Here is a 12,662-nt window from a genome sequence, read left to right on the forward strand (position 1 = left end):
AAATTGTGCTTATAGACTAAATAACACAGATGGTGTAAAAACAGAAGTAATAGGGCCAGTCCTCATGGAAGGGTACAAATGAAGACTAGGCAGTACTAATGCGGGACTAACAAGCCGATTACTAAATCAGAAGCCAGCATTTACAAAGGGCAAAGACACAAGCCATTGAAAAATATGGGTGGAGAGTGGGTGGAGCTTCAAGTGCATACTCTAATACACTATGCCTCGCAGAGCAGCGCATGCGCTGCCCAGGCTTGACCTAAAAACTAGAGGTTGTTCATTCTCCTACATCACACTAAAGACATGAAACAACCTACCTCAATACCTCTGAGCCTCCTCCTCACTTCTTGATTTTCGCAAGAAGTTGAAGACCTGGCTCTTCGTACAAGCACCTTGAGGACTACAAACCTACACAACTGCCCTGAATACCCTCTCGGGTAATTAGTGCGCTAAACAAATCAATGTAACATAACATAACAAGGGGAGTGTGTAGGATTATCTAAGATTAGGTTCTAAAGGCATTATCTTATTGGTGTGTATATATAAACATTCAGCCTTGATCTCCATGACTGCATATGGCCTGCAAAAGTTAATGAATCAATGTCTGATCGTCAAGGAGAACCTGGAGCATACCACACATCTGTCCACAGTGCAGATTAATGAAGGGTGGTAGATAAAACCTAAGGGCAAAATGACAGTCAATATATCAAACACCCCCAAGGGGTGGGGGGTACAACATTGCCATAGTTAGGTATGGGTTAGAAGTTCATACAAATCACCTAGATCCAGGTTACAGGTCACCACCGATTCTTTGCTTTCTGTTTCTAACTCATGCTTTCACTTGGAGGAAATCCAATGGTGTCCATGTGATACCATTCGGCTGAGTCAGACATTAATGCACTTTGCAAGTCTCGGGTGATGTTAGTTCCGCCTATAGGAGTCAGTCAGACTGGGAACAGCAGAGTCCTGGTCCAAGGTCCAAGGCAGTTTACACGTTTCTATTCTCGCATGTGCTCAAGGGCCAAGTGACGCAACTCTGCAGCAGAGAGCAAGCGCTTGGTTGTAGGTGCAGGGCATGTCCCCATGCCCAGGCTGCCTGCCGCCAGCAGAAGTTAGTAAATGCGCCATGGCAGCGCCAGTGACGCTAGAACAGTATCCAGAGTGCGGGGTGCTGGCAGTAACCACAACTCACTAAAGGCACAGCAGGCCTGTGCCAGGCTGTCTTTGAAAACACAACACATGCTGCCAGTACAAAACATTTGAGTCAGGGGCGTAGCTTCCATTGGTGCATCAGGTGCAGTGGCACCGAATCCCAGAGGGTCCCATTGAGCACGGCTACCGCAGCAGCAGACAAAAGGGGGAATTTTCCATGCTTGCCCCAGGGCCCTTGGCATCCTTGCTACACTAAAGATGCCCTTTATTGTTCATTCGCCATCTAAACTCTGTCGAGGTTTATGGAGGTGTTTTAATAGCCTCATAACCCCTAGTTCCAGCACCACTGGACACCGCTGCTCTTAGCCAGGTGAGAATGACCATCCTTGAGTAGACCTTCACGGGCAGGCATTCGACAGGCAGACTTTGACGTCAGTAAATGTAATAATATAATATTACGTGATATTTCCTAGCAAGAGTGTAGGTATTTGAGACAGTGCTTTAACGGACGAGCGCAGCTGTGTCACAGACCAGCCAGAAATTAAAATTAACGTTGAAACTAGCCCTATTTCCGTGTCCCTAACTTTACAGACAAAAACACTGATTCTGTTCACGACTGCAAACACCCTCAAGCTGATCCATGCAAGCGAAGCATTTACATTTCACATGATTTATTCCCTAAGACTGTTTGCTTTTGTATTATGTACTGTTTTCCTCCCACAGCAGACGGGTGTTGTGCATTATATTGTGAACTGAGCCGCACTAGGTGTCAGGGTGAGTTCAGGTTATGGGGGGGGTGAACTGAGACGCCTCTAGGTGTCTGGGAGAGTTCAGGTTATAGGTGTGCGAACTGATCAGCCTCTAGGTGTCTGGGTGAGTTGAGGTTATGGATGGGTGAACTGAACCGCCTCTTGGTGTCCAGGTGAGTTGAGGTTATGGGTGGGTGAACTGATCTGCCTCTTGGTGTCCGGGTGAGTTGAGGTTATGGGTGGGTGAACTGAGCCGCCTTTAGGTGTCTGGGTGAGTTGAGGTTATGGATGTGTGAACTGAGCCGCCTCTTGGTGTCTGGGTGAGTTGAGGTTATGGGTGTGTGAACTGAGCCGCCTCTAGGTCTCTAGGTGAGTTGAGGTTATGGGTGGGTGAACTGAGCCGCCTCTTGGTGTCTGGGTGAGTTGATGTTATGGGTGGGTGAACTGAGCCGCCTCTTGGTGTCTGGGTGAGTTCAGGTTATGGGTGGGTGAACTGAGCCGCCTCTTGGTGTCTGGGTGAGTTCAGGTTATAGGTGGATGAACTGAGCTGCCTCTAGGTGTCTGGGTGAGTTCAGGTTATGGGTGGGTGAACTGAGCCACCTCTAGGTGTCTGGGTGAGTTCAGGTTATAGGTGGGTGAATTGAGCTACTTTTAGGTTTCCAGGTGAGTTGAGGTTATGGGTGGGTGAACTGAGCCGCCTCTAGGTGTCTGGGTGAGTTGAGGTTATGGGTGGGTGAACTGAGCCGCCTCTTGGTGTCTGGGTGAGTTTAGGTTATGGGTGGGTGAACTGAGCCGCCTCTTGGTGTCTGGGTGAGTTGAGGTTATGCATGGGTGAACTGAGCCGCCTCTAGGTGTCTGGGTGAGTTGAGGTTATGGGTGGGTGAACTGAGCCGTCTCTAGGTGTCTGGGTGAGTTCAGGTTATAGGTAGGTGAACTGAGCTTCCTTTAGGTTTCCAGGTGAGTTCAGGTAATGGGTGGGTGAACTGAGCCGCCTCTAGGTGTCTGGGTGAGTTGAGGTTATGGGTGTGTGAACTGAGCCGCCTCTTGGTGTCTCTCTGAGTTCAGGTTATAGGTGGGTGAACTGAGCCGCCTCTAGGTGTCTGGGTGAGTTCAGGTTATGGGTGGGTGAACTGAGCCGCCTCTAGGTGTCTGGGTGAGTTGAGGTTATGGGCGTGTGAACTGAGCCGCCTCTTGGTGTCTCTCTGAGTTCAGGTTATAGGTGGGTGAACTGAGCCGCCTCTAGGTGTCTGGGTGAGTTCAGGTTATGGGTGGGTGAACTGAGCCGCCTCTAGGTGTCTGGGTGAGTTGCTGTTATGGGTGGGTGAACTGAGCCGACTCTTGGTGTCTGGGTGAGTTGAGGTTATGGTGTGTGAACTGAGCCGCCTCTTGGTGGTCTGGGTGAATTGAGGTTATGGGTGTGTGAACTGAGCCGTCTCTAGGTGACTGGGTGAGTTGAGATTATTGGTGGGTGAACTGAGCTGCCTCTTGGTGTCTGGGTGAGTTGAGGTTATGGGAGGATGAACTGAGCCGCCTCTTGGTGTCGGGTGAGTTCAGGTTATGGGTGGGTGAACTGAGCCGCCTCTAGGTGTCTGGGTGTCCATAGGGGTGGGGGGTGCAAGACTGCTAAACATTTGAGGGCAGTGTGAGCTTCTCACAGTACCTGGGAGTGCGCCACTGAAATATCCCTCCCCTTCCTCACACCTTTCAATAACAGACTGCTCATAGAGAGGCAAACAAATACTGTAGGGTGGCAGGTTGTATGAAGAAACACAGAATTTTCGTTCACGTTTGTCACTCATACCTCACAATGAAACCAAAGGAAATTAAACATTTTAGGAAACTGTAAGGTTTTCAGAATGGGCGATTCCAGGGTATGGGACCAGACGTCCCAAGTTGACACTAGATGTTTTAAGCACTATAAAGTGATTAATCTTAAAAAAATTCATATCTCAGCTTAAATAGGATTTTTGTCATTTTGGTGCCATTTTAAAGATAAAAGTGTTTCTATTTTTAGAAAATAGTGTGGGATTTTTATAGTGTGTTGTGTCTCGCTTTTTTAATGTATTAGTGTTTTCAAATTCTTTACATACCGGGTCTCCTAAGTTAAGCTTGCCTGCTCATTGCCAACTATCAAGGGCTGAGCGAGGGAATAATTTATTGAGACCTTGTCTGAACCTTATATTGCGTTGGTGACCTTATTGCTAATGGTAGGTCCAGACGTACCCCTATTAATAATCCACCTTCCACCAGTTACCAACATCAATACTCTTTCAAAGGTTTTCATCTGAAGTACCTTAAGTTAGTCTAGGCAATTCGATGCTCGAATCCCCGGAGGCACCGGAGCTGCCATCAAAGTCTGAGTCTCCAGCAACCCCATCCTCCACCGGCGACAAGGGTTTCATGCCAGTCCCACTCTTTGATGCTACTGCTTCTATTGCTTTCTGTCCCTCTTGCCACACTTCAGCCTGTGACGGAACAGCAGACTTGTGAGGGTTGTTCCTGTGACTCGACCTGGGCCCAAGCAGGCGGCTGCTCCGGAGCTCTCGGCTGAGGCCAGGCTGAGGGTGCTGATCAAGCCAGGACCACACTTCACCATCCCCCCAAATACACAACCCATCAGCTCAGCTTTAAGCACTGCATTTCTTTTTCTTTTGGCATTGTTATTATATTGATAGCTGCGTACCCATTTTATCCACTTTCCCGTAAATCACAATTCCAATTGACATATACGTGACCATCGCTCTGTGAGCTCTGCAGAGAGGCCATGGATTGCATTTTCTCGCTTCCAAAAATCCTGTGGCGGAAAGCCGGGTGCGGGTGAGCTTGTGCAACCCATGCTGACTACTAGCTGGTTTTAATCTTTTAATCATTTTTTGTTTCGCATTTTGTTTCTGTTGTTTTAACTTGTGTCGTACTCTCCTGCTCTATCTCTGTTGCCTGAGGCAGAAAGCCGGGTGACGCTTAGGCTCTTACCTGCTATCATTACTGCAATTTCCATACTTACTCCTCTACCTTTTGACTAGCGCGCCGCTCCTATCGTCCCTCACCCATTCAGCCGACTTGGAGCTGAAGGGTACTCTGGGACTAGTAGCCAGTTAACTTCCTCAGTGGCCATCTTGGGGGGAGGCAGGCTGGCTGGTCGGTGGACTAGTGTTGCTGCCTCTCGCAGGCGACGCTATAAATCTGCACCGACTGGTCGCCCTGGTCAGACCTTTTCTCGCTCCCAAAAATCGTGTGGCGGAAAGCCAGGTGCGGGCGAGCTTGTGCAACCCATGCTGACTACTAGCTGGTTTTAATCTTTTAATCATTTTTGTTTCGCATTTTGTTTCTGTTGTTTTAACTTGTGTCGTACTCTCCTGCTGTATCTCTGTTGCCTGAGGCGGAAAGCCGGGTGACGCTTAGGCTCTTACCTGCTATCATTACTGCAATTTCCATACTTACCCCTCTACCTTTTGACTAGCGCGCCGCTCCTACCGTCCCTCACCCATTCAGCCAACTTGGAGCTGAAGGGTACTCTGGGACTAGTAGGCAGTTAACTTCCTCAGTGGCCATCTTGGGGGGAGGCAGGCTCGCTGGTCGGTGGACTAGTGTTGCTGCCTCTCGCAGGCGACGCTATAAATCTTGATGCCCTTGGCCTCCTACGCGCCGAAGGAGCGCCTAAGGAAAGCCCGTCTGCGCCCGTCAGCATCACGGAGGTGGTCGGGTGCGGGCGGGAAGAGGATCGGGACCACTTTTCATGGGGCAGTATGCTGATATACACGTCTGCAGAGCTCTCCACACTTAGGGGTAAGGCCATCAACTGTTGTACTGTATTTCCCAGTAGACCTCGAGGCAACAGGCGCTGCCCTGGTTGTGGATGGTTACCAGGTAATAGCTCTATATCCATCCCAGAGAACATGCCTATCTACTTCACTTGCCTACTTCTCAACACTAGGTCTCTTAGCAAGCATGCACTAGATCTATTTAATTTACTATCTGAGATTAAACCCACCTGTCTCTTTCTTACTGAGACATGGCTGGGAGATTGTTCAGGCCCTGATATTGCCACTGCACTCCCTTCCAACTACGTCATCTATAGGAAGGATAGGGCCAACGGCAGGGGTGGTGGAGTCGCAAGGGTGGTGGACAACCGGTGCGCCTGCTCAATCATTCCTACGGATGACATTCAGGGGGCAGAGATATTGGGATTTCTCTGTCGCTTTCACCTTATCAATCCTGTACTGGGCTTTTGGTCTACAGGCCCCCTGGGCCGATGGGCTCTTTCCATGAGGAGCTCCAGTCCGTTATCTCACCTTTGTGTTTGAGATCCAAACATTGCCTGCTTCTGGGCGAATTTAATATTCACATGGACGAGATGGATGCGGTTGACAATATTAAGATCATGGATACAACCATCCCTCTGGGGCTTACCCCTTACCTATCTACCCCCACTCACAGTAAAGGCCACATTTTAGATCAAGTCTTTTCTACTATCCATATTGACGCAACTATTCCAGTACCTGTCCTGTGGTCAGATCACTATCTGATGAACTTTCAGATTACCCGACTGGACAGAATATCTCCGAGTGCCAATGGCTACCAATCTCTTGCTTCCCGTGCCTTCCATCACGTTTCATCCGATATGCTGGCGCAGGCTTTGTTATCGTATCCTTGCCAGCTATCGGGTGATCTTGAGGCCGATTTGGACCTCTTGCAATCATGGATAGCACAGCGCTTGGATGAATTAGCTCCCCCCTCGGCTGCTCGTAAAAATTCCTCGCGGGCTTCTGCCCCTTGGTTTACTCCTGCACTGACAGAGACTCGACGGCAATGTAAGATAGCCGAGAGAGCTTGGCGTCGGCACTACGATCCTCTGTCTAAAGAGGCTTATAGGGGCTCCATTAAGAGGTATCATAGTGACATCACCTTGGAGAAAAAAAATCCTATTTTGCGAGGAGAATTGATGCAGCCACCAATACGAGCAAAGAAATCTTTTTAATAGTAAAGGAATTTACCTCACCTTCCTCGAGTACATCCAAACTTGTCCATTCTGAATTATGGGTCTCTCAATTAGCTGATTTCTTTGCCAGCAAAATTAAAAATATCCAGGCATCTTTTTCACCTCCCGGTGATGTTGTAGTTTCCGGTCTCACTCACCCTCTTCGGCTGCCGAAGGTCCGGTTCTGTCAAGTTTTCCCTCCCTTTCCCACACGGCTTCGCTGGACCTTCTTATTAACTTGAAGTCAGGTTCCCCTTTAGATCCCTGCCCGGCCAAATTTCTCGCCAAAACAGCGCATGTGATCAATCCCTTAATCAACCCAGTGCTAAATCGTTCTTTCAGCACGGGAGTGGTCCCGCAGGTATGGAAGCAGGCCCTTATTCTCCCTCTGTTGAAAAAGCCTAACCTTGATCCTATGATTTACGCCAACGATAGACCTATCTCTCTTCTCCCAGCTTTTGCCAAGATTGCAGAGAAGCACGTTCATTCTTCTCTCTCCAATTTTTGGGAGACTAATGACATCTTGCATCACACCCAGTCGGGCTTCCGGGCAAATTTGAGCACGGAAAATGCATTGCTGGCAGTAACTGAGGTAATCAAGGAGGTTTTGGACTCTGGGGGAATCTAGCATTGAATCTACAGCGCCGAGACGCCTAAGGGCATTTGTTCGCGCTTTACAAATTTCAAATATAAATAAATAAATAAATGAATAAATAAAAGTGATGTTGGTGATGCTGGATCTCTCGGCGGCATTTGACACCGTCCCCCACAGCCGTCTCCTTTTAAGACTCCGTGAGATTGGTCTGAAGGGGACGGTGTTCAGCTGGTTTGAGTCCTTTCTAGCTGCTCGCCAACAAACGGTCTGGGCCCCCCCGTACTCAGCTGTAGTGCCACCATTGGAGGTAGGAGTTCCCCAGGGCTCAATTTTGAGCCCTACTCTTTTTAACGTCTATATGGCCCCTCTGGCGGCGCTGGCTGAGTCCCACGGTGCCCGGATTGTTTCGTACGCCGCTGATACCCAGCTCCTCTTCTCCTGTGATAAGAACTTGGAGTTTAACTGCGAAAGTATCAGGGGTTGTCTCGGGCTGTCTTCGAGTGGTTTCAACTTAATAACCTCAAGTGCAATTCTGATAAGTCAGAGGTGCTTTTCTTCGGCTGCCCTCCCGATGCGGGCTGGAAGTCCTGGTGGCCAGAGGCCATGTTTCCACCTCTAGCCGCCACCTCCGTGGCCAAAAACCTTGGGGTGAAAGTAGAAAGTGGTCTCACATTAAAGCCTCAGATCCACGGCCTCGTTGGTCAGTGCTTTGGTCTCCTTAAAATGCCTAGAAAGTTCCTTCCATTACTATCTTTTGCCCATAGAAGAACTACTGTCCAAGAACTGATAGGCTCACGCCTGGATTATGCCAATGTGTTATATCTTGGCCTTCTGGAATTCCTGCTATCACGACTGCAAACTGTGCAGAATTCTGCCGCGAGAGCAATTTTCGGTCTTCATCGGAGATCCAGTGCGAGAGACCTCCTAAAGGTCCTCCACTGGCTTCCAGTTCGGAAGCGTATTATTTTCAAAGCGCTCACTCTAGCATTCAAAGCTCTTCATGGCACAGGTGCTAAATATATTAGGAAAAGACTGAACTTTTATTTGCCTTCTCGGTCACTCAGGTCATCTTCATTGGCCTTGTCTTCCGTTCCGGCAATAAAACGAAAGCGCATCGGAGGTCGTTCCTTCAAACGTTTGGCGCCACAGCTGTGGAATGCTTTGCCTCTGTCCTTGCGGAAGAACGACAATCTCTTAGCTTTTAGGAAAGACCTTAAAACTTGGCTTTTTGTACAGTAGGTTTGCCATCTTCTCCCACTTCCGTGTCCTCTTTGGGGTCTAAAGCGCCGGGACACTCTTCCAAGTAGCTGAGCGCTATACAAGACACATACTAACATAACATTGCATGTACTTGACGTCTGAACACCTTTATGTCCTACTGATAGACTGTGAGAAATTCACATTACCTTCAGCCTCATCTTCAGAGCTCTCACCTGTTATGAAAACCCATCAACAATCAGAACTCAACCACACACCTGAGGCGGCTCATCTCACATTAAAGAGCCATATGTTGCATGAAAAAACTACAGTAGCACATCAGATATTAAAAACAGTACTCAGATTACCGCAAGGCTTTCTACAGTCATCTACAGTCAAGCATATGTTTTGCCTGTAAAGTTATGAATTTTGAGCCCAACATGGATCCATCTCAAAGACAGTTTTTATTGCTACGTCTAAGACCTCGAAGGACCCACGTCTCTTAAAGCCCTGCAGGTGGCACAAAGATGTGGAGTGAGTGAAAGGCTGGGTCCCAATCAGATCCGTGCCTGGGCCCTGATGGAACATCACACATATCTTTATAGGTCTCCGCCATTCCAAACCCTTGTTCAACTTGCAGAGCACATGAAGAAATACAACAGTGTGTGGTGGGCAAGGTGGTGAGTGTTGATGTGGCAGGCGCGGACTGTATCAGAGGGGGTTGAGGAGTCCCAGGGATAGAGGATGTGGTCTTACGACTCGATTGCCGACTCTGGAGTTGGGAGACCAAGGTTTGAGCCTCGGGGTCGACTCCACATCCTGTGATTCTGGGCAAATCACTTCATCTCCTCGTGCCTGCCAAAAAATGAATGTGTCCTAGTGTAATGTAACTAGTGCTCATGTAAAGCGATCCAATACCTTCGGGTCGAGTTTGCGCTATATAAATCTGCAATTTTTTAAAATAAATAGCTACCACTTCTTGGGGGCCTTCTCTCTTGGACTGACACTCAAAAGAGGGGGGGGATCTTTCATCGCTTGCTATAAGAGCCATTGCAAACTAACAACACCGCTCAAAATAACAAAATAATCAATTTCTTAAAATGGCAACTATGCAAATCTGAACAATGTGGTAATTATTTTAGGACACTATGACATTTGTAACCATTCCTACACTCAAATGATGTTTTCCGGGCTGTAAAAGATGCTGCCAAGTTGTTGTTGAGATCCAAACCTGGATGGCAAAGTCACCTTACTCTAGACAGGGTTCTGTTCTGATTGAGCCCAATTCTGCTCTATCCCAATCCAAGCCTAGCTTACCAACGGTAGCGTACCAAGGATACCATGGGCCCGGGGTCAAACAAGGAAAAGGACCATTTTGACGGTTGCTTGTATCATAACATACAGCAATTGTCAGGGAGCAATGGTCCTTGGTGCACTGCACCTGCTGCACCAATGGTATCTATGCCCCTGCTTACCATATGCTCTGTGCTGCATCAGCAGCCTGTCATTATGGATACACTAAACCACTAGGCTTCTTCCTGGACAATAAATTAAACATGAAAGCACACAAATGTCTGGCTCAACAGGCACAATCTACACTCTGGCTCCTTTGGGAATAAAATCCTTAATCTCCGTAAGTGGTTTTAAGTAAGTTATCCAAGTCCCTAAGCTTTTAAGGCTGGAACATGGAAATTCACTACAGGAAGGGATGCCTAAAACATAGCAAACCTCTCTTAAAGTAGCATTGTAAGGAGGGACCTGGTTACTCACTGGCACAACAAGGCTTGATATAACTCCAATCCTGATCACGCTGAACTGGCTTCTCAATGAGGCAACAATATCTAAAAGCTAGCCTACACCACTCACAATGCCCTTTACTCTGTATTCTCCGCATATCTAGCCCAGTAAATCGGCAATTTGATGTGTGCCAACAAAACTTCAAAGAGCCAACTCTTTCTCCTTGAAAGTGCATTTTTCAAAAAGACACTAAAGTACTCCATCTCCAGAAGTGCCCCAAGGTTTTAAACTTTATCCATCTAGCAATTAGGAAACTTTCTTATTTGATTAAAAAATGTTCTGTGTCACGTCACACCAGGAGGTTCCCATAATTGTACTAATTTATTTACTCTCTGCAAAATCTTAATATGTAATTATGAATGATACATTCCCACATTTTTGACACTGACTTAATATTTCCTACAGTATGTCCCCATATTTTTGTTTTGTATCTATATTATTTGTAAATCCCATTTACGCGCTGTGTAACACGCATTATGGTGCAATGTATTATTCTTTCTGTCCTAATACGGTCCTGGGTTCTCGTCTGTAATCTGTAACTGATAACGTGGCCCTGTGTAAAGCTCAACGTCATTGCAGAGTTTAGTTTGTGCTGAACAACCTGTAAATAAATAAACAAACACATATAACTAAATACAATACAATAAAATAATGTCCCTTCGGTTTACTCCTGCTTTCATAAGTAGCAGCAACACAGACAAAAAGTATTTTTACCTACATGTTCAGCCTGTAGCGCAGTGTAGGAAAGGAATCTAAAGCTGTTTTGTAATGCAGCATGGCGCCCAAATCTGGTACATTTTTGATCTACGTCGGCATTGCAGCTCTTTATTAGAACTCTGGAACGGTATTCTAAAACTGTTTCGGGTATTCTGGCGTTTCTCGCGTCATCTCATCCTTTGTAATCATCATTGCGTTTCTAATACTCCCTGATTATAATAACTTTCTGAACTTTACATCTGATCTTCTGTAACGTGAAATATTTTACCAACGAGAGAAGACCAAAATGTTACCTTTCAACAGCAAAGTCATGGTTCCCTCCTCAAAGGATCGCACGAAACTTGTGTTAATGTAGCCGGAAATCACTGCTTCAGGTCCTTACAATGGATGCTGTGTTTACACCCGTTGCTTGGCAACCTGTGATGCAAAGGTATGCAGGACTGCTTGCCTCTCAGAAATCTAAAACAACTTCTGTAAATGGTTTTGCCTCTAAAAATCTAAATAGCTTTCCTCCAAATCTTGTGTTACAGGCAGTTTACTTTGGCTCGTCTGAGGTGGAGTTACTTATGCATATTTCAAATGGAACGGTTTCTTTCACAACGCTCAGCATTAAAATGAATCACTAAAATGTAAAAAAATAAACCCCGAGATAGGTAAGTTTTAAAGCCAAGAGAAAAACAGTCTATAGTACCGGGAAATGCAGGGACGAGGTGTGTTAACTAACCTCAGTTATTAGCTTTTCAAAGCTGCCCAGCTTACTGAAAACTATAAACTGAACACCTCTCTAACATGTCTTTATCCATCACACTGCTAAGCTCTGTGTCCCATAACACAAACTTTGGTGGTCTTCAGGCATGACATGGAAACACATGCAATCAAATAAAAAACAACACCTTTCCAACCACAGTCTACATTGTGCAGCATGAAACCATTTAGGAAAATGTTTCAGCACGCCCACACAGAGGTAATAAGCGCTAAACAAATGTTATGATACAATGCAGCACAATTATGTGTTACCACAGTCATTTCTAAGATGTTGATATCTCAGACACTTGAATACAAAGTAGGCAAGGGTTTCGAGATCCTCTCTTTACAGAAGCAAACATTAGACCTCCAGGAAATGTGTGCCCATCCACTCCAGATCATGTGGACTTTGGCCAAATAAATATGGCGGCACGCCCCAGTCAATGTTCTGTCCTAGGAAAGACCTGTCAATTAAGGTACATTTTCCTATTAATTTACAAAGGAACGTCCTCATTTTATTAAAGACACGCGAGAGTATTATGCTTCTCTAATCTTGCATTTATTTCAAAAGCAGCAGTCAAGAGAGTATACAAAACTAGAAATCCCACGAGGCTGTGAGACAACTGGCCAATGGGAAACAAAATGTAGTACCAATAACAGCCAATAAGATGACAACATTACCTATAATACACATCTTGGCTGTGAACAGTCCTCTTTTCTTGAGCAAAAAGTT

The 12,662-nt window shown here is 46.5% G+C and overlaps 1 protein-coding gene across 1 annotated transcript in view; it reads right to left on the reverse strand.

The window, feature by feature from the left end:
* HEATR4 (HEAT repeat containing 4) overlaps nucleotides 1-11,549 on the reverse strand; it is a 427,614-nt gene extending 416,065 nt beyond the window's left edge. The window contains exon 1 of the mRNA XM_078659659.1: nucleotides 11,479-11,549. The gene's annotated coding sequence lies outside the window, so the exon portion shown is untranslated. The remainder of the gene's footprint in view (nucleotides 1-11,478) is intronic.
* Nucleotides 11,550-12,662: the final 1,113 nt, after the last annotated feature.

This window comes from Lissotriton helveticus, chromosome 9 (assembly GCF_964261635.1).
Source record: "Lissotriton helveticus chromosome 9, aLisHel1.1, whole genome shotgun sequence".
In the NCBI taxonomy this organism is placed as follows: Eukaryota; Metazoa; Chordata; class Amphibia; order Caudata; family Salamandridae; genus Lissotriton; species Lissotriton helveticus.